Raw genomic sequence first — 27,992 nt, forward strand, 5'->3', positions numbered from 1 at the left:
TCACTCTCTAAATTATTACTGTCAGACATTTTATTATCAGAATAATTTGTTTTCAAGTAAAACACAGGTTATGTGTACTGTAGTAAACAAAAACAAAAACAAAACACTGTATACACTCCGGGAGTATACAATGCACAGTCGATTGCGCACGGCGACGCGTCGCCACACCGTACTACCATCATATAGCGTGGCGACGCGTCGCCACGGCTTGCGTCGCCACGCCAGAAATCTGTTTTACGTGCGGCTATAGATGTTTCACATCAAAAACAGTTTTATTCAGTACAATTTTTAGGGAACAGTCGACAATTACTTCACAACGATAGTACAATAATTTTATTCACCCTACCATAACCAGGATGATATATTCGCCAGGAATGCGGGACCGTTCTTGTAGATGCTTACTACATTCTTTCTACATCTACAAAAAAAAATTGACTGATTTCCAGTGATCAAAGTTTCGAAATCCCACGAAACACAACTTTGAGGAAAGGTTAGGTTAGGTAAGGAAAGTCCCTCAAAGTTGTGTTTCGTGGGATTTCAAAGTTTCGAAATTTTTTTTTGTATACATATGACTGCAGGGAAGACGTAAACTAAACTTCAGATTTTTCGAAGCAGTATTAAGGCGGGGAAAAAAAAAGAATGTAGTAAGCTCCAATTCCCATGTTATTTAAATGGGAAATTTCACTGCTTTGAAGACAGTTCTTAGAGTTGACCTACAGGCTTCAAGTTTTGCGTACATTTTTTTTGATTTTTTTGTAAACTTTTTCCGCCTTGTCCGCAGAAATTTTCGAAAACACCATAAATAAGGACCACCCTGATACATATATACGTACAATTCTGTTTCACACCGTAACTACTATAAGATTCAGTTTATCTGCAGGTCTTGTAGCCCCACGGAAGCGTATCGGTCGTGTTTGGAAAAACGATCCGCTTGTCCTCGTTCCAGCTGAGTGCTATCTTCTTCTGTTTTATGGTACAGGGCCGATGCTTTTGACTCAGTATAAGACTGATATTTGACCAAATTTTGATGTTGAAAAGCGCACTTCAGGTAATCATCCAAAGTTATTGTTTTTAATAGCGATCCTTTGACGCCCTTGGCCCGTTTTTTATCTTTATCCTCCCCTAACTTTATAAATGAATACAATTTCGCTCGTAATCAAACAAATTTTGCTATCATCTTCCCGTTACACTCGTCTTTCATTAAGCCGAGGACTTATTTTTTAACCAACGGCATTCCGTAGACATTATCAGGCAGATAATCGGACGTGTCAAATTTATTTAAGTCCTGTTTGATGCAGTCGTACATGTCAGGGACGCTGAAGTGATATATCGAACTGTCCGTGTCAGTATACATTAATTTTGCCTGATGTCCAAATTTCAGTTTAACATAATTATAATGGAAATCGTGAATAAAGGATTTTGAAAGATCTGAAATGGAGAAGCCTGCGTACAATGGTTTGTTGAGTTTGACTCTCGTTTTACGCATTTCAACTATCATCATATTTTCATTAAAAATTGTACAGCTGTGAAAATTTGGTTTGGCAATTGTGGCTCTAGCACCATATCTTCCACCCGAGTTTGTAATCAATCTAACATCTCTGTATTTCCGAACGTTCTCCATTGTCTTACCGAAAACAACGTTATTCATTGTTTGATTTTTTTCCCAAATCTATATTAAAATCTATGTATTTTTTAAACCACGGTGTTTGTCTGAACTTGAGAACTCGATGAATTTTAACTAATTTTAAACCTAACTCTGAACATTGTTTTAAAACGCGATCGGAGGTATGTAGTGCTCTGGACAAAGTGGCAAATCCGTGTGCATTTCATGCAGTTCCTCAGGATATTCTAAATGCACCTCTAATACATAGCGAAACTCCGCTTTGCCCCAGATGAACAAAACATCAAATTGTTCGAAATCTGGCATTCATTCAAAGGAACTGCATGGTAGAGCAAAGCTCATAGCAGCCCCGTATAAATTGTTGACATCGAAGTCCATGAGATACGACTCTTCTAGTTCTGAATTGAAAACATCTCCCATTTATCTATTATTAGCCTTTGCACATCGATTAGAGCATTGGGACACGCCACCTCGAATACCTTTTTCAATAAACATAACCATATCAACATCGGTGAGAAGCTCGAGTTCAGCACCAGTACATTTCAGCGTCGCGTCAAATGAAAGGCCGGGCGCTGTGTAATAATGTAAAGGGTCCAGATTGTACGTTGCTAAACAATTCTGTCGAAAGTTTTCAAAAATGTCTGCCAATAGAAAAACGTCAGTTTGCAAATATAAATCTGAGTACTCTCCTAACGTTTTAATCTTCAAAGTGTGCCAAACTTTGCATGCGTGTCCGTAATCTTCATCCGAAACATCTTGGTTGTTCAATTTTGAATAAAATTTTTATTTAGTCGGCAATTTTACGTCCCAACCATCCATGTACCCATACGGGAAAACACCTTTCCTGGTTAATAACTCAAGTTTGTCGGAGCTAGTGCAAAATTTACATGTGATTTTCTTTTGGTTATCATTCAAATACGTTGCCAATTTTTTGAGGCTGCTGGGCATAAAACGATACGAATCTATAAATCTGAACTGTAAGTCCGTTCCTTTAACAAATTTTGTAAACGAAATATACTTTTCTTTATTAACGGGTCGAAGCTGAATAGTATTGTAAAAAGAAAAGGGTTAAGCAAGTAAGAGTTCGGTGAAATATACTGGGACCTGGGTGGCTTAAGTTTACCACAAGCACTTAACAACTTCGTTGCAAACAATTTTAATCCATTCAATAACAATAATTCACTACTCGAAATACAAAATAGATCACGCATTCACATACCATGCGGTCTGAAGACACACGCCAGCCAAGCGAGAAGCAAACATGTAGAAAATAGCAGGAAAACAGCAGCGCTGCGCAGGTTACAGTATATATAAGAAAGATAGCGCTTAGAGAGAGAGAAGCATGTTGGTGCTGGCATGCCACCTAGATCGATGATCGAGGTATGGCGGTCAATAATGTAGCAGAGGGCGGGAGATTTGAACATTCCCCTCCTTCGCCGCTTTTTGGCGAAGTAGTTGTAATGGCGCTAGCAAAACGCGATGAAGATCTTCCTCATGACGCGGAATTGGCAGCAGCACCAACTTGTGGATTGGTCTGAGATAGGTTGAGGAGGCTGTCTCGATGGTGATAACACGAGTGAGGTCATCTTGACCTGGATGAATGTGTGTAACGCAACCCAGCGGCTATTTTGATGGTGGATACCGCTCGTCTGCTAGCAGCACCAGGGAACCTACTCCGATGTCGTGGAATGATGTGTTCCACTCAGAGATGGTTTGATGAGTTTTCAAGCAGCAGGCACACCAATGAGACCAGAATAGTTGGAGACGCTATTGAATGTCTTAAAGTAATGAGAGGCGATTTGAAGGCAGATGCAGCAGAGATGGTTCTGGTATTGTAGTGAGAGGAGCCCCTCGGATGACGTGACCTGGAGTTAGTGCTACAAGATCATCAGGATCTTCTGAGAGAGCACTAAGTGGACGAGAGTTTAGTACAGCTTCAATTTGCATCAGAAGTGTGGAAATGTCTTCGTATGTCAGCAGTTTGTCCGAGTTGATTTTAGCTAGATGTTGTTGCACTGATTTAACAGCTGCTTCCTATTTTCCACTCATGTGGGGAGCTCCAGGCGGATTAAATTTCCAGCGAGTGCCATCATTGGCGATGAGCTGTTGCAGGTGTTGAGATTCTTTAGTGAATCCCGCCAGGAGACGTTCTAAAGCAACTTGTGCGCCTTGAAAGTTGGTTCCGCAGTCACTGGAGAGTGTTTTACAGATTCCTCGATGAGATGTAAATGGGCGAAGTGCCTTCAGGAATCCTTGAACACTGTAATCGGTTACTAGTTCCAGATGAATAGCAGACGTTGAAAAGCATACTAATACAGCGATCCAGGCCTTATAGTTGCGCGTACCACGATCATTGAAGAACTTGAGAGCCACTGGGCCAGCGTAGTCAACTCCAGTGTGTTCAAAGATAAGTGATGGTGTAACACGTGAGGCTGGAAGTTGTCCCACGCGTTGCTGAGCTCGAAAACCACGTATTCTCGTGCAAGTGACGCATCAGTGAATGTGTGACTTGACTGGAGCACGACCACCAAAAATCCAGCCGTACTTGCGTATATAGTCAAGAATTAGCTGGGTTCCGCCATGCACAGTGCGACTGTGAGCGGTAGCGATGATGAGTTTGGAGACGATGGTGTCTTTGGTAGAATTGGAGGATGTTTTGCATCGTCGTCGAGCTGAGAGTTTGGTAGACGACCACCAACTCGAAGTAAGCCAGTCTGATCAATCCACGTGGTCAGACTAGTGAGAGGATGGGATTTTGCGAGATTCTCGCTCTGTGAATTTGGCCAATTCGACATATTTTCGAAGCTAGATCAGTTTTAGTGGCCGAGCGTCGAGCAGGTGCGAATGCTCGGGCAGACCCGAGCGCGCGCGCTCCGCCCCTTCGTGTATTCTATTGTTTGACTATACTTGTATATACCTGAAACGATTGAACGGTCCTTTGAAATATTATTTGGAGGTTCTAGAAGGTCTGTGTTGAGTAGTTGTTGGGATAACGGTATACAATATAACGGTAAACTATAGCTCTCGGAATCGGCTTCTACACTGCTATTTGTAGCGTCAGCTTTCAGTTTCATTTTTGATTTTGCCGAGCGCACAACGAAATGTCAAGCTACCCGAAAGGTGATCGATGTAAAAGACAGCGTGCTGCGGAACCGCGAAATCGAAAATTTCACAGCAATCGTTTTACCAGTGTATCATCGGACGACGGACACACGAGTCGCAGTGAGCAAAAGTTGAAGGCAGCAAGCAGCGATGATATCATTATTCATTCATCGCACTGCTACCGCATTATTGAATTCATATCGGTGTTTCTCGCTCTTTCGGAAATCCCAATTTGCAGATCATGCAAACAAAAATTAACGTTGGCAGAAAGCGGTCATCGAGGCCTAGGATTTAAAATTGTTGTTCAGTGTATGTGTGGTCGACGCGAAATCCAGTCAGGACCATTTATAAATACCGGCTACGAAATCAACAGACGGATTGTTTTTGTTATGAGGCTTCTTGGTATCGGACGAGAAGGGATAAACGTATTCTGCGGCCTTATGGATATTTCTGCAGGTTTTACAAAATCTACTTATCAACAAATCGTTGAGCATTTGTACGCAGTGTCGAAGACACTGTTCGAGAGTACCTGCGAAAAAGCCGTGACGGAAGAGAAAGAAAAAAACGTTGAACATGGAAGACCTGCGAATCATTTGAAGGTTTCGGGCGATGGATCGTGGAAAAAGCGCGGTTATACTTCTTTGTACGGTGTCACAACGCTCATCGGATACTACAGTGGCAAAGTAATCGATCTCATTGTAAAAAGTGGTTATTGTCATTCGTGTACCATACATAAAAATAGTTTGGATGAAGATGCATTTGAGGAGTGGTATGAGGATAATAAAGACTCATGCTCCTCAAATCATACAGGTTCGTCTGGGAAGATGGAGGTAGATTCCATAACAGAGATGTTTTCGAGATCCGTCGAGAAATTCGGAGTTATGTACAGTAATTATATCGACGATGGCGACTCCAAAACTTTTACTGGAATCTTAAATAGCAATCCTTACGGGGACGAGTGCACAGTGACGAAAAATGAGTGTGTTGGACACGTGCAAAAGCGTATGGGCACTCGTTTACGGAATAAAAGAAAAACCGAGAAACTTGGAGGAAAGAACGGGCTAACGGCGAGTCTCATCAAGAAATTGACGATTTACTACGGTCTGGCAATTCGTCGAAACGTGAACTCAGTTGAAGGTATGAAGAGAGCTATTATGGCAACATTAGACCATTATTGTTCCACCGATAAAAAACCTCGGCATAAAAATTGTCCAGAAGGCCCGGAGAGTTGGTGCGAATGGCGCAAGGCTGAAGCGGCGAATAATCTGGCATCTTTCAAACACCCGGCAAGATTAATTAATGATAATGTAGAGAAGCACATTCGTCCAATTTACGAAGATCTTTCAAATGACGATTTATTGACGCGGTGCTTAGGCGGACACACTCAAAATTCGAACGAATCGTTCAATTGGCGCCTAAATCCGAAACACGTAAATTCCGGCTATAAAATCGTCGAAATAGCAGCAAATATGGCTACAGGCATTTTCAACGAAGGTTATTCAGCTGTGCTTTCTACCATGCAGCTCCTTGATATTGTCATCGGGCAGCAATGCAAAAATTTTGCTGACACCGTCGATGCTGAGCGCATAACGCGGGAGAACCGGCGCGTCCATCACCATCACTTTCCAGCAAGGAGGCTCGTACAGCTCGAAGATCGGAAAGCCTCCGCCAAAACGAGTTTTTTGAAGAAGAGGAAGGATTATTGTATGGCCCGGGGATAGCCGATTAAACATCTAATTAGTGTAAGTATCCAAAAACTTACATTTTTTTGGACCGAAAACTTTACAGCCCGTTTTCTCGAGTTTTCATTTTCACAAGTTTTGGAAAACGGTGCCGGTGATAGTAAAAACAATATATGTCCGATCGAAAAAAACCAAAGTGATCTAGCTTCAGTATTGAATTATCTTCTATTTGAACTAAAAAAGTTGAACAAAAGTACTATTTAAATTACTTGTTTTGCAACTTGAAGTGAATTTTTTTTTTCAAAAAAGTGAATTTTTTTTTCAAACTTCGAAAAAATTTGGAATTTCGTCATTTCTTCGGTATTTTTTTAGTTCATATAGAAAAGGAACTTATAAAAACTAAAAAAAAATTTGGTTTCACTGTTTCAGATGCATCGCACGACCTCCATCACCGGCACCGATTTACGAGTGCACACTCCCGGCGCCCCAGAAAAATCGTTACAACTTTGGCAAATTTCAATAATTTGTAATAATAAAAATTGTTTTTTAAAGCTTGAATATAATATACTATCGTCTCAAAATTTCGTTTACCGCAATCATTTCCTTCTCTTTCAAAAAAATTGTTGAAAAAACGCTTTTTTTCGGCTCCTAAAGCAGACTACTGCCTCAAACGGCAGCTGAGGGCTTGAAGAGACATGCACAGAGCTAGAACGAATCTTGCTGTCAGCCAGTTGGTCATCAGGAGCGAGAAATGACGGCCAAAGATGTGATGCTTGAGGTAATCAATCAGGACCTGACCACCAGAGCTTGTAAGTGATGAATTGGGTTGGAGTAAGGCCTCGAGAGGCACAATCTGCAGGATTATGTTCGCCAGAAACAAATTTCCAGATTGCATCCGGCGCAGTTTGTTGAATTTGTTGCACTCGATTCTTCACAAACTCCTTCCAACGCATTGCATCACCGGTAATCCATGAGAGAGATACTGAAGAGTCAGTGCACAAGGTAACAGGGGAGTGTTGAAGCTGAAGAGTTGTTTGAACTCGAATGACGAGTTTGGTGAGTAGCAGAGCAGCTGATAATTCTAAGCGTGGAATTGTTTGACAATTGAGTGGAGCAACTCTTGTTTTGGAGCAGACAGGAGTTAGTGTTGATGATTCGGTAGCTGTAGATACTTTCACATAGACAGCAGCCGCCATTGCAGCCAGTGAAGCGTCAGAGAAATCATGTATCTCAACATGTGAGTTATCAGAGCGTAGATGGAGCCAGCGAGGGATTGAGAGTTGCGAGAGTTGAGATAATTCTTCGCGGAATGTCGTCCAGCGATATATGATCTGCGGAGTGAACGTGTCATCCCATCCGACTTTTTCCTGTTACAAGTCTTGCACCGGAATTTTAGTACGGACGATGACTGGTGAGATCAAACCCAGTGGGTCAAAAAGTTGAGCCGTTGCAGAGAGTATGGTGCGTTTGGTTATGGCAGCTCTCTGCTGAGTGTGACCTGTGAACTTGAGTACGTCTGGTGCGTATTCGCAAGCAAGCCCCAGATTTTTTGTGGCAGATTCGTTGAATACATGCGAATCAGAGCTAGCAGATGACGTTGACTGGCGTTTGACAAATCTCGGATGATGACTTTTCCATTTGGATAGCGGAAAACATCCTCTGAAGCACATCTCTTCAACCTGATTAGTAATCTCATTAAGCGTATCCAGATCATCAGCACCACCAGTGATATCATCAACGTAACTACCTTTTTTGAAGGGTTCAGCAGCTGGTGGAAAGTCGTGGCCTTCATCTAGTTGTGGTTGCTGAAGCGTGCGACGTGAGAGATAAGGAGCTGGCGTAGTGCCGTATGTGACAGTAGAGAGCTCAGTATGCTGGATTTCTGAAGCTTCGTTGATCCACAATATTCGTTGAAACTTGCGATCATCAGGATGTACCAGGATTTGTCGAAACATCTTCACCACGTCAGTAGAAAAGATAAATTGATAGAGACGAACATACAGCAGCACATCGAAGATGTCGTTCTTCGTTTTAGAACCCGTGTGAACTTAGTCGTTGATAGAGTAGCCTGAAGTGGTCTTGCAGGAGCCGTTGAATATCACACGGATCTTGTTGTTGCGCATTACGCCGTGATGTGGTAAATAGTAACCATCAGATAATGCGTTTGATAGTTGGACTTTCTGCATGTGACCCAGGGACTCGTACTCGTTGAGAAAATCCTTATACAGATGCTGGAGTTCAGGTTGATGCGAGAGGCGATTGAGTAAGCGTGATAGTGAGTGTTGTGCGATGCCTTTTGAGTGTCCAAGTGGCGAAGCGTTTGTTTTGAAGGGCGAACGCACAATGTAGCGACCAGAGCTGTCGCGAGAGTGAGTAGCGATGTAGTGAACTTTACACTCAGCTTCTTTAGCGCTGAGAGACTCTTGGAGAGTAGACGGGACTTCCTCGTACTCCCAGAATCTTGATATGAGGTCATGAAGCTGTGAGTTGGTGATAAGATGCCCTTGATGCGCAGGCGAACTTGTTCTTGAATGATTGCCACTCGAGTAGTTCTCCGTTGAATGTTGGAGGCTGGATCGTAGGCAGCGGTGGATGAGCGGCCATTGTTTGAGCGAAAACAGAAAGATTGTGAGGCGAATGAGGTACAGGACGAGGTTCGAGCTCAGCCATACGACTCTTAAGCGCAGATTTGACCAAGACGTAGCGATTTAGTGCTTTGGTGTATCGCGCATCGTTGAAATAGTTGTGGGACATGTCAATGTCCTTGCAACCGGTGAGCTTGTCGTGGGCATCGGAGATTTTGTTCCACATTAACTCGAGCACTTCGAGTTTAATCTCGCAGTCAGTAAGTGGAGTTAGAGCATACGCCATGGCCGTCTCCTACTTCAGTGACCATGTGGTTGAGGCCACTCAGATGGGACTCGAACGTTACCACGTGCTTGGCGGACACCATAAATAATCTGGAGTATATTGGAGAACAATAAGACGTAAGTTGGCGATAAAGAGTGATATAAAAGGCGCGAATTGACAGTATATACGTCCTCTTGCAAGCTGTAGGCGATGGAGATGATGTAAGATGACCTTGACAGCAGGTGAATCCGTTTGAAAGTTTGTTATATGTCAGACACACGGTCTTACATACAGGTCTGGTAACTCCGGCACTTTTGAGTGGTAGAGGGTGTCACCGTTAGTGAGGCACACGGTCTTGTTTCCTATATATCCGCTAGGGGCGCCATTGGCCCGGGGTATGATAGATATAGATATATACCGATAAGATAACCTGCTCATCGAAGTTTTTGACAGTTCATAACTCAGTCTAAAGCGTGTAAACGGTGGATCATCTACACAAGATCTCAAACTGTCTCAAAAGTTGTGAGCCCTCGCTTGATGTTTATGGATTTTATTGACTTAAACATTTGAGGATTCCGTTGAAATAAAACAATTATCACGCCCGCCATGGAATGCTAGTAAACATCTCAATCATTTTTTATTCACATCTTTCTTCATTTTTGAATGTTATTCAGGATTGTTGATTCCGAAAAATCAGCTGTTCGGATCTGATTTATGATTGGCTCACCCCGAGGGGGCAGCGCTGCAGACGGCGAAGACTTATTGCCTCATTATCTGAGTCATTCCACACCCTACTAGTTTCCGGACCTGTATGTAAGACCGTGGTCAGACACGAATGACACAAGCGGATTTTCGCGCTAAAGGTCCAATTCTGGTATTCCACCAACGCAGCACAGTTTACGCAGTCACCAACGTTTTATTGATTTAAATTAAACCAAGCTACCCAATATCCGGCTCGAAGGACCAAAATGTAAAAAGAAAAGGGTTAAGCAAGTAAGAGTTCGGTGAAATATACTGGGACCTGGGTGGCTTGAGTTTACCAAAAGCACTTAACAACTTCGTTGCAAACAATTTTAATCCATTCAATAATAATAATTCATTTAATAACAATAATTCACTAGTCCAAATACAAAATAGATCACGCATTCACATGCCATGTGGTCTGAAGACACACGCCAGCCAAGCGAGAAGCAAACATGCAGAAAATAGCAGAAAAACAGCAGCGCTGCGCAGGTTAGAGTATATATAAGAAAGGTAGAGAGCGCTTAGAGAGAGAGAGAGAAGCATGTTGGTGCTGGCATGCCACCTAGATCGATGATCCAGTTATGGCAGTCGATAATGTAGCGGAGGGCGGGAGATTTGAACAAGTACCCTCAAAAGTTGTCGCCAATGCTTCAATCAGAAAATGCGAATCGTAACCTGACAGATTACGGAATATCACCGGGATAGGATGTGAGTTGTGAAAATTTAGATTACAGCCTCGGTGAGTAGTACCACGGTACTTGCCAGTGAAATGACAGTGATCACAATGTTTGACGTCTTCGAGCGTAAACGGTTTTTCGCAAATGTGACTCACCGTTGATAAATTAAATTCGTTAAGTTGATTGTAATTGAGCGGTTCTATGGGTACAATCGTTTCGAAATACTTTTCTAACGAATGTGCCAATTTCTCCAACTCATTCACAGACCATTGGATGCAAGTCTCTCCACGGTTAATTTTGAACGTTGAAATGGAATCGTCGAAAGCGCAATGGAGGTAATATGTTACGCTGAACGGAACATGGTTCTGGTAAATTGTTCTATTTTCTGACACTTGAATATGAGTAGGTTGCAGAAAACATTTAAGATCCGCGTGAATGCAGAATGAAACGGTTTTATTGTGCTTGAAATTTCTGAATTTCAATATTTTTTCCTCCTCTATGGGTAATTCAACTTTGGTCTCGTTCAAACTCTTGCATCAAACTTTGTGCTTTGTTAAACAACTTTCAGATTAAAAGTGAGTCAAACATCTATCACATAACCAAGTGCGATCATTACGGTTAGAAATTTGAGAACTTGTTAATCGAGACAGATTTCGAATACAAGAAAAATGAAAGATTCTATTTCTTTCATAATTTTCCATATCAACATCATCGCCATCGTCAGTGATTTCAGTTTCTGTCGCTAAAAGACGAATTACAGGTTCATCAGACTCATTCTCACTCAGGTAAATCGGTACTATTTCACTTTTTCTCGGATCACCTTGGTTTATACCATAAACGTTGATGAAAAGTCCATTAAGTTTCTCAAATTTTGAAACGGTGTTTTTTTCTAGAGACATAGGAAACTTTATACCATCATGCCGTAGCACTAAGCTGAAATGCGGGTACGAGCTAGTCGCGTTGGAATTGTTGTTCTCGGCTGAGAACAGAGCTGCGGTGACCGACCAAAGAAAGCAGTAAGAGTCGTTGTTTCTGCTGTTTACCACAGCCTTCTTATCACAGATATGCTCAGGTAACGGGGTGTGGGTATACAGACCACCTCGTAGTGGTGTATACTTGTTAATGTTGACGACAAGATTTATAATTTCAAGTAACGACCAGCCTGAATCCTTTTTCTGAAAATCTTCCACCCTTTTCAACAAACACTCTGTCGCGTTTCCGATGAACCATTCGTTGGTTAATGTCCGTTGTCTGGAAGATGATTTCATTTCTCGTATTAAAAAATTTGATCTCTTCCACTGTGTGATAATCTTTTCTTACTTCAAATTTACGAGCCAGGATAACGTTGGCTTTCAAGCTCGTGTCTTTCTTTAAAGTGTTTTTTAGTCTTGTCATAGCTAGTACCTTTGCGTCTTCTAGAAATCTCTCCACATCTTTATGATTCAAATTGACGATGGATCCAGTTCGAATTCTCCCCTCAAAGGCTGATTCCAAATCTTTCCAGTGAACTCGATCGCTTCTTCTGTCTTTCCGCGTACCTCCACCCGTTTTCTGACGACGTTTGAATTTTTCCGCGAGCACTTTCAAGAGTCCGATCTTTGTGATAATTCTCGTCTTTTCTCCAATCGATGAAGCCGTTCGCAAAATTTTATTGAGAAGCCAAATATTATGACTTCCGACTTTTATCCATTTTTGAATTTCTGCTATTGATGATGATGATTTGCCCAAGATTTTGTACACCGATTCCATAATATCGATCAATCTTTAACACTTTGTGGATGCCATCTTTTGCTTTTTCCTCACGTATACTTGACAAGTTGATACTGAATGATCATTTGCAGTGATGAGCGTCCTTTTCATAGGGCAGCTGTACGTATGTTTGTGTGTGCGCGCGAAGCTGTCCGTGTGCGTGGAGCGGTACGCAGTAGCAATTACATAAATCGATATAACTACATTTGGTGAACATGGGGACCACCCTACGATATCGCATTTTTATGTTTGCAAAACATTAACATAAGGGTTCATTATATAAGACGGCAATTCCTGAAACAGCTCATTGGCAGTCAAACTCAAGTGATGTAAAGTGTCTTGTACCTTCGGATATACTTTGCCAGAAAAGAAACGGTAAGTCCTCATACCAATCGCTACCTGATGTCAATTTTTCAATTTATCTCACTCCTCCACTTCTTTTGTAAAAAAAATTAGATATATTTCCAACTACTTAGGACACTTCGGGTGATTCAAAATAAAAAAAACATTCACAACTACTCACAAATCTCCAAACTCAGCTTAATAGCTTCTGAATTCGTTTCTGACTGTAACATTTTTCAACTACTCAAACATCTTGAAATTTTCCGAATATACCTTTTTTTGATAAACGTCATGTTTCAACGTACACATTTTTGGAATTCAAATTTTTTTTTCCCCAGACCATGGTACCCAACTTTTAGGACCTACCGCCAAGTCCAGAGCCGAAGCCACACGATGCGATGTTTCCGGAACCTGATTTACCAAATATACGCCGCATATATATACATCACAATATTGAGAGGCGGCTCAACGATGAACAACTAACGGAACTTATACACCTTGTTTCGCAACTTGATATCGTGGTTCATGGTGTACAAACCTTTTTTGCCTTTATTGACACTTTGATACACTTAACTTACGATGAGTCAGGTGATTTCTGGCTGCACGAAACCACGTTGTGAATTCTTTGAATAAATACGTTTATTCAACAAATATCAATGAAACTTACCTTATTCGTAACTTGTTAAAACGAAATCTCAATACTCAGCTCGACCTTGCATCTCATCCTTAACAAAACCGTACTCTAAGATCATGTTTTGCATTGCAAGAGCGATAGTAATCCGACGCTGGAGGATCCGAGGCTTTAAACGTACGCTAACTCAGATGCTGGTCTACCTTGTACTCTATCCTTGACTGAGTCCGCTTAAACCTCATCGGCAAATTCACGTTACAGTTACAAGGTGCAAACGCAGCTTGCAACCCTTCATCGTTGCTTATTGGTGTTTGGAATAACATTTTCTAAGATTTTAAGACTTAATTCTAATTACAATTACAAGGTACAAACCGTATGTAGAGTTGAAGGTATACAGGATGGCTTAACGTTAAATGAAAAATACTTATAATTTCAATTTTTTTGGAGTTTACTCCTTAAGAAACGATTTGAGTTATAGGGCCCCGTGCGGATATTTTATGGGGAGTAAAATCAAGTGTAACACGGAAACTTGAGGCGTTATAGAAAGAGACAAACATATATATTGAACGTGCAAAAGAATGAGATGGAATGCATTAGACAGCGTATCCTATACTCGGGGTCTCCTCTTTGTGCGGTGCTTCGTAGTCCCACTGTATAGTTCACTACCTCTGGTCTGAGAGTTGAATGTGTGCGTATGTTTGTACGCGTGTGTTGTGTGCCTGCGTATTACGAAGTTCTGCCGCAACTTGTATACTGCTGCCGAGTACAGAGTATGCATGCTGTATAATAATAGTTATTTATGCTACATGTGGGATAAGCAGTAAATAATCGGACAGTCGTGTTGTTGCGACATGAGCGTAAGGTTTATAAAGCATTCGTATGAAGACGAGTGTGGTAGATGTCGCTACGAGCCGTCAGGCGAGTTACGACAGCCACACGAGTTTTCATATGAATGTCTCATAAACCTTACAGCGAATCATATTTGCTACTTATCCCACACGCAGAATACAATATTTTTTACAGAAACTGATCTGGAAGTCGAATATGAGAGGAATATAATATTTTAAAACTTGAATTGCTATAGCGGCATCAGATGGCGTTTGAGTAGTTTGTAGTAAAGTGAAAAAGGTAGAGTGACTTTAATATAGACTGTACTCGTGTGGTTATATTTCTATAGTAGTATAGTTTAGGTGGAATCTGTGCAGTTATCTGATACTTAACCGAACATGTGCATTTATGAAACACATATAGTCAAGTATGCGATTACTGTGTATTTCGGAGATAACATACAGCGCTCGAAAAGTGAACTTCCAGAGTAGGTGTTGTAAAATACATATAGTAGCATTTATTGTATCGATACAACGTACACAAACATCAACGTAACCATCAACTTTCAATGTTTTGATTTTAAAGTTTTCTTGTACGTCTATGCATTGATACGTGTATTTTTATGTACTACGCTTTTATCGAAGTAACATAAATAATCCGAATAATGACAGATATATGTTTGGTTCTCTTATCATTTTGGAAGATGCGTTCATTTACCCTCTTTTTCTATTCGATATATATATATATATATATCATAATTATCGTTCGTAAGGAGTAAACTCCAATCGTGCGTCGGAGCTGACACACACACTTTTATTTCTCATTGAACGTAAGACTACTACAAGATACTGGATATGTGCATGTGACACTTAGATTATGCGTAAATGAATTCAAGTTGACCATACGGTACACCGAGGTAGCGTAAATGCAACCGTGTGTCCTTACTGGCTGTCGTCACCTTCTGGAACAAATCATCATCTTCTTGGAGGGCTTTGGTCAGCCGGTTCGGTAGAAAAATCGTGAAAGAATCATCCAAGTTCAGAACCACTTTGTCACCGAACTTCGTCTTTACTCTACGAACGCCGCTGACCGATATTCGAAGTATACTTTGAGGTCCGAAAGCTTGTTCAAGGGCAGAAGTGTTTCCAGGCGAGCGACTTCGTTCAATTTTGAAAAGTCCATCTTGGTCACTGTCGAGTTGTATGTGCTCAAATTTTCTTGTGAGTTGATTGAGGTCAGATCTGATTATCAGCAGATGTTTTACTTCTCTAATATTCTTGATGAGCAGTTCTAGTTTTCTTTAGTTCACGTTGTTGTTCTAGAGCACTTTTTATTTGCAAGAGAAACAGCTTCAGACTGACGCTGAAGTTTTCGGTTCTACATTTTACAATACCGCTACCCAACTGCATTCGCAATTTGGTGGGGGCAAAGAATGTCACATGAATAATATCATGAAAGTGAACGAAAAAATTCTCAGAACCATTAATTTTGGAATATCACGTGGTTGATATTGTAGGAGAAAAATTTGGGACGGTTAATATCAGAAAAAAAGTTCTTACTGCGAAAAAGAATGTCACGTGGACGATAACGTACCGACATCCGAGTGGGTAAAAACAATTCTCAGAACCATTAATTTTGGAATGTCGCGTGGTTGGTAACGTGGGAAGAGAATATGAGGTGGTTGATGTTACACATTAGCAGTCCTACCGTGGGAAAAGAATCCGAGGTGGTTGATGTTACACATCAACGACATCCGAGTTGGTGAAACACAATTCTTAGAACCATTAATTTTAGAATGTCGCGTGGTCGATAATGTGGGAAGAGAATGTAAGGTGATTAATGTAACACATCAGCAGTCTTACCATGGGAAAAGAATTTGAGATAGTTAATGTTACACATCAGCAGTCCTATCGTGGGAAAAGAATGCGGGACAGTTACCGACATCCAGGTCGGTAAAAAAGTTCACGTCCCCCTGCTGCGCCCTCAACCGTTGGCAGGCGAGCACAACATAGAGACTCTGACCTTCAGTCGGTAAGATTGTCGGTAAAGCAGCACGATTTTGACCTTCGACCGATAAGAATTGTCGGTAAAGCAGTGCGACTTTTGACCGTCGACCAATAAAATTGTCGGTGAGGTTGCACGTTTTTGCCCTCAAGTCTGTACGGCAGATTGTGACGTCATCGCGGTGAAGAGTTGGAGTCTGGGGAGGATGTCGATAAGTGTCGGTAAGAGGAATCTGTAAGCAGAACTCTCCTTGTATTACTACTTACGGAATTATCTTGTGAATCTACTCAAGTTGTGCGTATATAAACTCTATACAAAATAATTATCAGTATCAGATCCCAGCAAAGTCTAAAGAATTATCACATTAATTTCGAAATAAGTAATTTTTCAATTTCAGACAATAACACTGTAAATTTAAGGACTATTCAACAATTTATTGAATTTGGGAAGTGAATGTTTTTGTAAATGTATTTAAAATTGTACTGTGAGTACGAATTCTGAAACTATAATCATATTGATGAGTTGTCAGTGACTGCATTATCTGTCGTGCCCGACTGTAGACCGTGCATTGCATTATGAATAAAATAAAGTCAAGAATCTCATAAAGTAGGGTACCCGGATAGTAAATTTAATTACTGCAAGCGACGGGGTTCAAGCCCCGGTTAGACTAAAATAATGCGTTAGGTTTTTTAATAGAACTAAAACGCGATATCATCAATGGCATTTGCTAATAAGTTGTTGAAATGCTGTTTCTGCTCAAAAAAAATATTAACACCAGCTATTTTCTTGATACCTTTTTTGTAACGGAAAATCCCGGATATTTACCGTATATCGCAACTGAGCTTGGGCTGTCCAGCCGGGCGTAACATTACTGTCCGGGAGCTAGCCGGAAAAGCTGCTCAGTGCCCCATTTGAAACCGCGAGAACTGACCAGTACCCAGCTAGTTCCCGGTTTCAATTTGCACACTGGATATTATTACATACCTTTCAACCCCTAGCATACGGGCTTTGTCTGATTTATTGCCACCGGTGAGTCGTAAAAGGCTAAAACTTGGTGGAATATCCAATCTGGGTACAAGCTATGAAAGACCAAAATTTCAGATCGAATTTCTGACGTCTCGTTCATTTGTCGTTAATTGGTGGAATTGCCCAAATATACAATCTTATTTTTTTTTTACGTTTATGAATATACAATAACACTTTTAAATCTGCAGCGGATGCAAAAGGACCTCAAGGTGTATGTTGAAAAACGAGATTTTAAGCTATTAAAGAAGCGCTGTACACCTCGTAAATGCGGAGAGCCAAAACTCCTACACCACTGAAGCGATCGCCAAGACTATTGGGCAATTGATACCTTATTTTGGCAAAAAGTTAAGTGTTTTTTTATTTTTTCGAAATTTAAAAAAAAAAAATTACAGATCGATCACCACTCACACAAATTGAGAAAATTTTTACGGTTGCACTGAAAGGATCGAACTGTCCGGTATGATGCCACTTGGCGCTGATGTAACACCCATTTTGAGCCGAGTCCCGTAAGATTTGATGGTGAAATGACAAAATGGTAGCTGATCTGGTTTGCGTTTACGAAAAACACCGACATCTCATTTTGAGGACACTTTTTACCAACGTTACACGCCGGAATCATGCTTTTACATGCTCTATCGTAGGTATAGAGTGGCGGCGCTGATGATATCTTCCGCTACTGGCAGGTATTGCTCGTGCTGACACAAACAGATCACGTGGCATCTCTGTAAACTACACCCGCGACTAGAAATTTTCGAGCGATAATTGTTGCTGTGTCGCGTTCTGTAGCTCATACCGATTGCCTGTAGTTTTTTGAAACTTGGAAAAGACCCGAAATAAACTAAAATCATAATTCATATGAAATGAAGTTACTTGCCTTACATTGCTCTTGTTCATTCCATAGAAACGGAAAAATAAATAATACGAATAATTACTCGCAGATCTCGAGACGGCGTAACCTTGCCACACTGAGAATCTGAAATATAAATGTTCACAGGAGCGTGCGATACATTTTTGGGACATAAATTCCGACTAGCTTATATTTCTACTTGTGTTATTTGTGAATTAAAACTCTTCTGAAATTGATTCAAATGATCGACAAGGAATCGTAGACCATTCCGCACCCTTCGGCTGACAGCTAACGCAGAGTACACATAATCGGACCCGGCTGACAATGCGGCATATTTGAATATAACTGTGATAAATAAAATTGTCATTGGGATCTAAATCCCGACAAGCCTGTAATTTCTACTTCTATATCTTTAACAATTTCCACTTTTTCAAAAACGATAATCGATTCGAACAATCAACGGTAAATCGTAATCCATCCAGCCTTTCTTGGCTGACAGCTAGCAGAACAAAGGTATAACCTGACCCAGCTGGGAACACCTCAGATCAAATATAAGAAGGATAAATAAAATTGTCATTGGAATCAAAATTCCGACAAGCCTGTAATTTTCACTCGATTTATATTAAATATTATAATATTCCAGAAATGTCACTATCACGTTTCAGGATAGCCAACGGACAATTCGAAATTGTGTATGTGAAGAAGTTGTAATTTTTAATAATATATTAAAAGTCTAGAGCCCCATACTCCTCTCTTATGACTGTATGAGCCGTAATCAAACATGCAAAAACGAATTGTGTACACGCTTTTACTCTCATCCCCACCTCCGCTTTTACCTCCTTGTTTAACATTAATAACATTACCATCGTCACAATGTTGAAACATTTTATACATACTATCCTTCTTTTCAATTTATTGATAGATTATTATACCTTGACTCTTTCATAATTTGACTCTTCTGTTATGGTTGCTCAGCTCCTATCTCATTAATAATTATCTCCGGACCATGTGTGTCTAGATATTTCTAACGTAGTATCTGATGTTCTTTCAGATTTGGCAAGAAAAAACATCCCATGCCGTTCATAAAAATTTTCTCCCATCTCACCAATGATGTTTGATCAAATATGGAATGTTACCTAATTATATCTTATAACGATTGTGTAATTTCACATGAGTAAATTTATGATTTTATCCAGCGGAACTAAATATATTTTTCACGCGTCATGAGAAGCCAATTGGTTCGTCTGTTGTCATGTTTAGTTCCATCGCAACTCAGAATTTTCAGCAGTATCAGTTCGCGCATCGCGGCGCACGTGTTAACTAAAGTTATATACAAATCAGTGGTTCAGTGTCTTTAGTGTGTTCCGCGTGTTTTTTTTCGGTGTTTTGCGACTAGCGTTGTATATTTTAAATTTTCAAATTTATTTATTCATTTTCAGGATATCTAGTTGTAGATTTCATGCGAAGAATTAGTTCATACATATAAGGTTTTGGTTAGGTGCTATCAACGCATGTTTATCCTTCGATGGTTGATAATTTTGAGTAGAATATCAGACATCACTGACATGTCGACAATCATTAATTGTTACACGTTTTTTTGTATAATTTTTTTTCTGGCCACACAGTTATTGGCTTATCGGCCTATCGAGCAAGGATCTTATTCAAATAATAATGAGATCAGAAGTCACTTACCTCCAGCCATTTCGAGTTCTGAACGACGAATGACGAGAACTTTGAAACAAAACGAGGGCTGGCCCTCTATACCCTCGACTGTACACATACCGGGACAATCTCTAGAAACTGTAGAGTCATTGCGCATGCGCGAGTTTTATCGGCTGCTCGGGCAGGCTGGCCACTCCAAGTTTCAGCTGTAAAAAACTGTTTCTGGCGGCGTTGTAGTTCACATGAATTTTTGAGGTTAGAATCTCAAACAGTCGAGGTAGTGACTCGGAAAGCATTTGTTATTAAGTCGGAAACTTGATTTTTCAAAGAACGGTCAAAACCTGATGGTAATGCTCTTTGAGAATTGGCTTTATTCGACTGAAATGAGAAATCTGTTTAAATGTTGGGTGCTTGGAAGAAACGCAGCAGGTAGATGGGAACACTTTATTTGATCACTTTGATTATTTTGTACATTAGAAATAACAATGAAACTTTTTTCTGTCAACAGGTGATACGGCCAAAATAATTGCATCTCTAATATTTACTGTTATCTGGGGTTCTACGAGACCGAAGCACGGGTTATTTACTGCAACTAGCTAGCGAAATGACAACGTCAACTAAGATTAACTTTAAAGACATTTTCAACTGAAGTTATTCAACAATTCTAGAATTATATTGATTCAGTTTGCCCAACAAAATTCAATCCTACAATCTAAGTAAGGACTTGAAAGACTATTTATCTGAATTTAATGCCAAAGAAAGTAAAAGTAAGCTTCATAGTAAGATACCAAATTGAATGGAATAAAATTTCAAAAATAATGCTGGTCAATAATAATGCTTGAATTACAATGGTGCACAGAGTGATTCCTCGGTAGAATGAATTGGCAGCAACCGTTAAGTGAGAAACTTGTCGCTATTGGCTCGATCAAAGTGAAATGATGGGATATTCAGCCACTATGATCTGTAGTGTATCCCGCTCTTCAGTTTTACCTCAACAAATGTTCAGAAGGTGGCGATGGCCTGATGAAATTCACTCTGGCACCTAATGTCTGACGAAACAACCAGGTTCGATGGTTCTAATGATTACACCGCTCGAGAAACCAGGATACTTGCCACCCAAACGTTTTGACCATCAGGTAAGGCATGATTTTCTTCGTGTTAATCAAAGTTCAAACTTCAGGCCTGATGAAAAAAAAAAAGATCTTTATCATTGAATCTATGATAAAATATTGTAATTGTCATAGATCACAGAATTAGAAATTTACCTACATGCTTTCATGCCTGATAACTCTAGTCCCGCTTTGATAATAAATTATTTCGTACCTGAAAATATTAGAAGCTATTGTTATCAGACAGAAGCTTTTGATATTTTTGGATTCAACCAATTTCCAATAAAATGCACAAAACATAAATCTTGAATGAAACGCATTTTTAATTTCATGTAAATAAAGAATTTGCTTACAATAAACGTTGTTTTTACTTACCTACCTCTGTTTGTCTAGACTCCCACTTGTTAATGACATTTCACATCGAATTTCAGATTTCTTCTTTCAATAAATAACACCCAATTTCTTTATCATTTGATACCTGCTTTTCCGTTGAATCCTTTATTTCGTCAGTTGAATATCTTCCGATATCGACCACAGTATTTCTGAACGATACTATTCTACTTGGACAATTTACGCTTCATAAAAATAAACAGCAACATAACCTCAATCCACGGGTTTACGCGCGAGAGATTTACAGCTCTTATTTTATTTTGTGTACGTTGGCCCTCTGCTCAGCAGACGAAAACATTGCCGCGGGGCGATTGCACGGACCAATGAGATTGAATTATTTGGCGCATGTGCACTGACTGTGTAGTTTCTAGAGATTGTCCTGGTATAGGTATGTGTAGGTCGCGGCGGACGAGTAGGACCGATTTTGGGCTTTGTATGCGAGTCATTACGGAATTTGAAAATATATGTGCTTGAAAGAAGTGATCTAGTAACTATAAACTGACTTTCATGCGAAAAATACAGTTTGTATAATACAAGTATGTAACAAAAAGTTTTAAATAACCGTAAAAAATTATACAAAAATCATGCGCTGTTAGCTTCATTTGGAACGTTGCAAGAATCGTGCCAGATAGACAAAAATTGTACAGAAACAATCTTGTAGAGCACAAAATTTTCGATACGAAAGTCAGCGAGAGCATATATCCAAGGTCAATAGCGTGGGTGTGGGAGGCACCCAAAATTTTGCAATCAAATTGCTACAATTTCAAGAATTCGACGCAGTCCGAGGCGAGGTCCGAAGTGCGTTCCGGGACAAAGACAAATGTATTATGCAAGTGCAAAGATTAAATAACGGAACTGAAAAAAAAATCATAACTAATCTTTGCACCTTTGTATAAAGAATTGTCGAATTAGAAATCCAATTTTCATATGTCGAAAAGATTCAGATAAACCAATTTCAACGCTAATTGTTGGATTATTTTATACCAAATCAAAGGATGCATATTTTTATCAGATCATAACTTGCACGTCAATTGTGTAAAAAATCTCGGGTTCCAGAACGTGACACGGACGTGATTTGCCACACGGTACAATATTTACCGCGCTTTCGACGAGAGCGTTGCGTCGGGACCACATTCGTTGTGAAAGACGACGCCAAGCCTGTGAAAACACGCGCCGCGTAGTGCGATCAGCTCCCAGAGTTCGTTATTAGTGTAACGTGGGTAATATAATTATTGGAAAATTATGAAATAATGAGTTTTTACGTAGTTCGAATGTTGACGCGCTACTGTTTCTATTCGGTTCGAGCTCACTCTAATCTAACCGCAAACAATAATAGTAAGACGTGCCGGAACATGCAACGAAGTAGAAGAATAGTAATCAACGCTTTGGCAAACTGATGGATTTTTATTTCACATTGGCAGAATTTTATGTTATTTCGTTAACCTCTATTCAAACAATGATTGCTGAACTTTGAGCTAAGCTGTGATTGCTTAACATATCAACCACTTGTAAACGTAGTTGTTCGTATGGTGGGTTCGTATTATTGATGTATAGATCTTGGTGCTGTTACACCAGAATAATTTCCATAAACGTGAATCTGTGGTTTGCTTCAGGACGAGATCTTGCAGCGTTGCTCGCCTATCGCTCGGTTCATTGTTGACAGGGATCTAAGATAGATTCATGAATAGATTTTATTTTATTCCAAGTATATTTTATTGGGATAATTTTCCACAAACGGGAATCACCGCCTTGTTCCAGGGTGAGGATTTCCATCTTCGCACATGATTGACTTTTTTCATTTTTTTTCTTATTTATATGAATCATCTGGGAGAATTTGTTTTCTGGACCACGACGCTCAAGAGCGAAGGACGAAAGTTACTCAATTGTGTGGAAAATCCATACCACTTTTCAATCTCTGTATTGATTCATTGATTTGATGCCTTGTCGCAGATAATAGATAAGAGGGTGAAGTAAGTTACTTTACACCAGTAAGCACCGCTCTGCCCAAGAGCGAGAGACGAAAGTTACTCGTCCGTTGTGTCGGAGATCCATACCACTTTTCAATCTCTGTATTGATTCATAGATTTTATGCTTTGTTATACATATGAGCAGAGTGAAATAAGTTATTTTTCACTTTAAAATTTACTGTGTTTGCTTTTTGTACTTATTTATACCCAAGAGAGTGTACAGAAATCATTCATTTATTGATGTCAGTGAGCATCTGGATTTTCCACATATGTAACCTGACAGATGTAGCTTTAATTAATTAGGTTTGCACGAAAACGTCACTCAGCGATGAGGTATGTCCAAGTACGGCTCCTACCTCAGCATTCATTGCAGAATGAAAATCAGTCGGAAGCACAAAGTTATAAGCAAATCGTAGGTTGGACATCGATGACTGACAAAGGCGGAGCGTCAATAAAGACTGTAGAATGTCACAAGTGTGCGGTGGCAGCAGCTATGTGCAAAGTAATACGTTTTGGCACAAAATACGTGTGAAATACCATCAATCCAGCGTCTTGTTTAACAGATGCATACAAGCATGCTCTTGCTTCTCTTATGTGGGTGCAACGAAGAAGCGTAGATCTGCCACCTACAAAAGTAAGCTGATATTGCAAAAAATCGAAGAACTACGGTTGAAATATGCAAAAAGTTTTCTCTAGGCTCTCATTAAACAACGCAAGTCGTAAATATTTCGTCTGCTCCGTGACATATAATACAAATGAACGGATGGAAAGAATATTAGAGCTAGCGTTGAAAAGTTTCTATCTGTCAAAAATAATCAATAGGTATCATTTGCATCGATTGATCTCATCTATAATGATATTGCGGCGTGAAAACCACATCAAGTACGGTTTTTCTTTTCTAACCAACGACGCCTTCGCTTTTAAGGTCATTAGACCCAAGTTGTCGTAATAATCGAAATATGAATAAGAAAGCATTTCAACGTGCTCCGAAATGTATGGGCGAAAAACGTATGACCTAGATTTTACATGAAAGTAGAGTTGCATGTGAGATAATAATCACAAAAATTATTCTACTATTGAGTACGACTGCCTAGCGATTCTTTTCAGCTTGATATTAGAAAATTTATATAACATAGAACAGCGTACTTTGTGGGACACATCTTTATTCAAAATGTAAATTATTATTAGTTCGCTTATGAATGACTCGAATTAAGACTACACTACACGCGTAATAGAATATAAGCTACAGATCCATTTGCGGTAGCACGGTTGTTTTCCATGCAGTTCAAAAAGTAGTATCATTACGTCAACCTAACTTCGATGCCTAATGGTGAATGTATTCAAAGCGCGGTCATAAAAATATTCTAATACTGAAACATGAGTGTGGAAAATTTGACAGCTTACTCGGATTGTAATTTTTATGAAGTCTTTAACCTCATTGACGTTGACTGAAGAAAAACATGTTAAATATATAGAATCTGCTCACTCTGGTATGATATTGCTGAGCACGTAATCACATATGTATATCATGTGGCGAATGTATTAGACTGTCTGACTGTGGTTTGGCATGGTTGTGAAATCTAACTCGGCAATGAGTGTGCTGCTTGAAAAAAAGTATATGATATAGACAAGAGATCGTACAATCATATTTAATCTTCCCATCAGTTTTCAGACAGATATGTACATCGCCCTTGCTCACTAATTGGCAAGCAAGTGTTGCATCTGGCCCTGTTATTCCTTCAATTTCTATTTATTCTATTATGATCTTATGGGTTGCTATTTTTTTTTCTCATCTAAACAATGCAAGCTATAAGGTTGGCAAATAATTACTTAAACAGTATTCATGATTTCATATATTCTTCCAATTAGAGTCATAACTTTAAGTATGAGCATGTAGAAAATGTACAGTGCTCTGTTTTACGTAATCTGTTTTACTGTCTATCCTGAACATTAATATATTTATTCTATATTTCAGACACCGAACTGATTCAGAATTGGTGTGACGTATACACGGACAGCTAGTTCTTCAAATATGAACGACCAAACGTAGGATCAAACACCAGCATCACCAGAATCGAGGGGCCATTTACTTGGGGAATTAGTTGAAAATCACTGAACTTCGAGCTGTACTTTCGTGTTGAAAATCACTTGGAAGTCAACAATATGCTGAACATCTTCAGATGTTTAGGAATCACTTGGAAATTAGTTGAATTCACGCTACATGTTTCCTAATGTTGGAAATCATGAGGAAACGAAACGATTGCGAAACGTTGATGATGTCAAAGCGAGTGGCGCCTTCCACTATCATCCTCGAATATGCCCACAGACTTCTTCTTACAACTTTATGTTGCATCAAAAGTAGTTTTATAATATCGCTTCAGGAAAATTTCAAATTTTTACACATTCAGAATATAAAGTAGAGCCTCAGCAAAATTATAATAATATTAATTTAAAGTCAATGGTTCTCGCGTCTTGATTTTCATGTAATTAAATGTTGGTCACTTCGAAGTAAAAGTTCGCAAGATGAAAAATAATTCTTACATGTTTACTCTTGATGTTGTGAAGCTTTCAACGATCAAGTCTTGTGCTATGTGACGTTTCATGACCAAGTTTCTTATTTCATAGCGTCAGATTCAGAAACGAGATTTACTTGGAATTCATTTGAAGAATTACAGAAACTTGGGTAGCCTGAAACTTTATAAATAAACTCGATCGATCGAAACTTCGGGTATATGAAGCGACTAAACGAGATACGTTGAACTGAGTGCTTAGTGTATCGAACATAGTTAGGTGGATAAAATCGAACTAATAGAGCATATATTGGCAACTGTAATCGATCTTCCAGGACACAAGGCACATAAAGCTTCAAACAAGCCAAGTTAGCAATATGAATCACAGCACAAATTTATGAAATCTATAAAAAAAGAACCGTTCTGATACAGTATAAGCAATATAACTGGCCACAGTGCTAATGTCTTTTTTAGACACTGAATCAATTCGTATAATATAATTAAAGAATGTTCATGTGTTTTATGGTTGTAGGTTTAGAAGTGAGTAAAAATATGCAAACGAGTCATAATTATTAGACCACTTGAAATTGGTTTGATGAACAACGGATCTCTCGATACGGCTAGATGAAGAGCTAGTAATCTTGCAAAGCCAAAGTTCATGCTCATGTAATCACGTTAATTTGGTTTGACAGTTTATAGCACCAAAATAATTCATCTGTTGATTCACATTAGGCGCATGATTGAAACTTGAAATGATAATTCAGTATGACTATGAAACAAAATTACTCATACATTGCTGAAAATCCAGAAAAAAATGACATCAGTAAGTGGTACTTGGTGAGCCTTTCTTGAAAAATATCTTCAGAAGTTAAATATTAATATAATAATAACATTATAAATCAAACTCTATCATCGTTTCATGTAAGTATCATGCCTTGAAGGAGGTCCGCCAAGTATCACGTACTGATTTAATTTTTTTATGGATTTTCATCGATGTATGAGTTATTTTATTTTTTATTCATACTTATTATCATTTCAAAATTCAGTCATGCGTGTATTGTGAACATCGTCCATAATTTTGTGATTTGAATCTTTTTTAGTATGAGGTTATTATATGAATCTTTTTTAGTATGAGGTTATTATATGCATACATGTTTGATCAGAGCAGGTATTTTTGGGGGCAATTACCATATTGTTAATGTACTTGGCGAAAGGTTTTTGCACCAGAGATGCCTTTTTGAGGGATCCATACTAATTTTCAATCACTGTCGATTTACTGATTCTATGCCTTGTCATAGATAGAATAGGTTAGAGAGTGAAGTAAGTTACTTTTCACCAATAAGCACCGCTCTGCCCGAGACTGAGAGACGAAAGTTACTCGTCACGTATATGGAAAATCCATACCACTTTTCAACCTCTATATTGGTGTATAGATTCTAGGCTTGTCATAAGTAATCAAGTATGAAATAAATTTTTCACCAGTAATCCCCGGTCTGTCCAAGAGCGAGAGACGAAAATTTCGTCAATTGTGCAGGGAACGTTCTCCTACAATAAAGTTGATATTTTACTAATGGAATTAAAGTTTGGTTTCTCGTCAACTTGACATTCGTCGAATACAGAATTAACGTACATTTATGTACGTAAATAATTTCCGAAGTAATCGGATCATGATTTTATGCAATCGATTGCATATATTGCGATGCTGATGAACATTGTTGTGAAAGATTCACGAATTTTCATAATGCAGCGGGCGTCTTCTACGCAGGTTTCTACTAGTTAACCTGGTTAGAAGATGCGCGCTGCGCCATCAAGCGATGTGCGGAGGTACGTTGGTACTCTGCTATGTATGACCGCGTAGGAAGGGGGCCGCATCGGAGTTTTGAAGCATCTTTAAAAGGACCTTAAGTAGAGTAATAAAAATTGTTTCACCCATATCTTTTGAAAACTAGAAAACCCTGTTTGACTAATTGAATTTTGGTGAGATCATCATCATTCATTTCATTTTCTACGGGTTGCGTTTTCTACACATTGCTTTTCAAAACATATTTTCATGCCTTATTATGACACTCACTATATGGTAATTATATATTTTGCTGGTTATATCGCAAAAGCTCATTTAGAGATGATATATATTGGACTATTAGAATGCAGCTTTGAATACCACTTTGGCTTAATTAGACGCACCTGGGTGTCCATGAAGTAATATAAAGACGATATATCAATTATCAGCGAAGAAATGCTTACAGAGATG

At 39.3% G+C, this 27,992-nt stretch overlaps 2 long non-coding RNA genes across 2 annotated transcripts in view; one reads left to right on the forward strand and one right to left on the reverse strand.

Moving 5' to 3' along the window:
* Positions 1–8,636: 8,636 nt before the first annotated feature.
* The window catches only part of LOC124293291, a 30,983-nt gene continuing 11,627 nt past the window's right edge, over positions 8,637–27,992 (forward strand). The window contains exons 1-2 of the long non-coding RNA XR_006903203.1: positions 8,637–8,647; positions 14,284–14,289. This is a non-coding gene — a long non-coding RNA (uncharacterized LOC124293291). The remainder of the gene's footprint in view (positions 8,648–14,283; positions 14,290–27,992) is intronic.
* On the reverse strand, positions 12,837–20,427 carry LOC124293290. The gene is made up of 3 exons (XR_006903202.1): positions 20,353–20,427; positions 15,620–15,621; positions 12,837–12,847 (listed from the first exon to the last, which is right to left on the reverse strand). It is a non-coding gene; the product is annotated as an uncharacterized LOC124293290 (long non-coding RNA).

The sequence above is a fragment of the Neodiprion lecontei genome, chromosome 3, assembly GCF_021901455.1.
Source record: "Neodiprion lecontei isolate iyNeoLeco1 chromosome 3, iyNeoLeco1.1, whole genome shotgun sequence".
NCBI classification, from domain to species: Eukaryota; Metazoa; Arthropoda; class Insecta; order Hymenoptera; family Diprionidae; genus Neodiprion; species Neodiprion lecontei.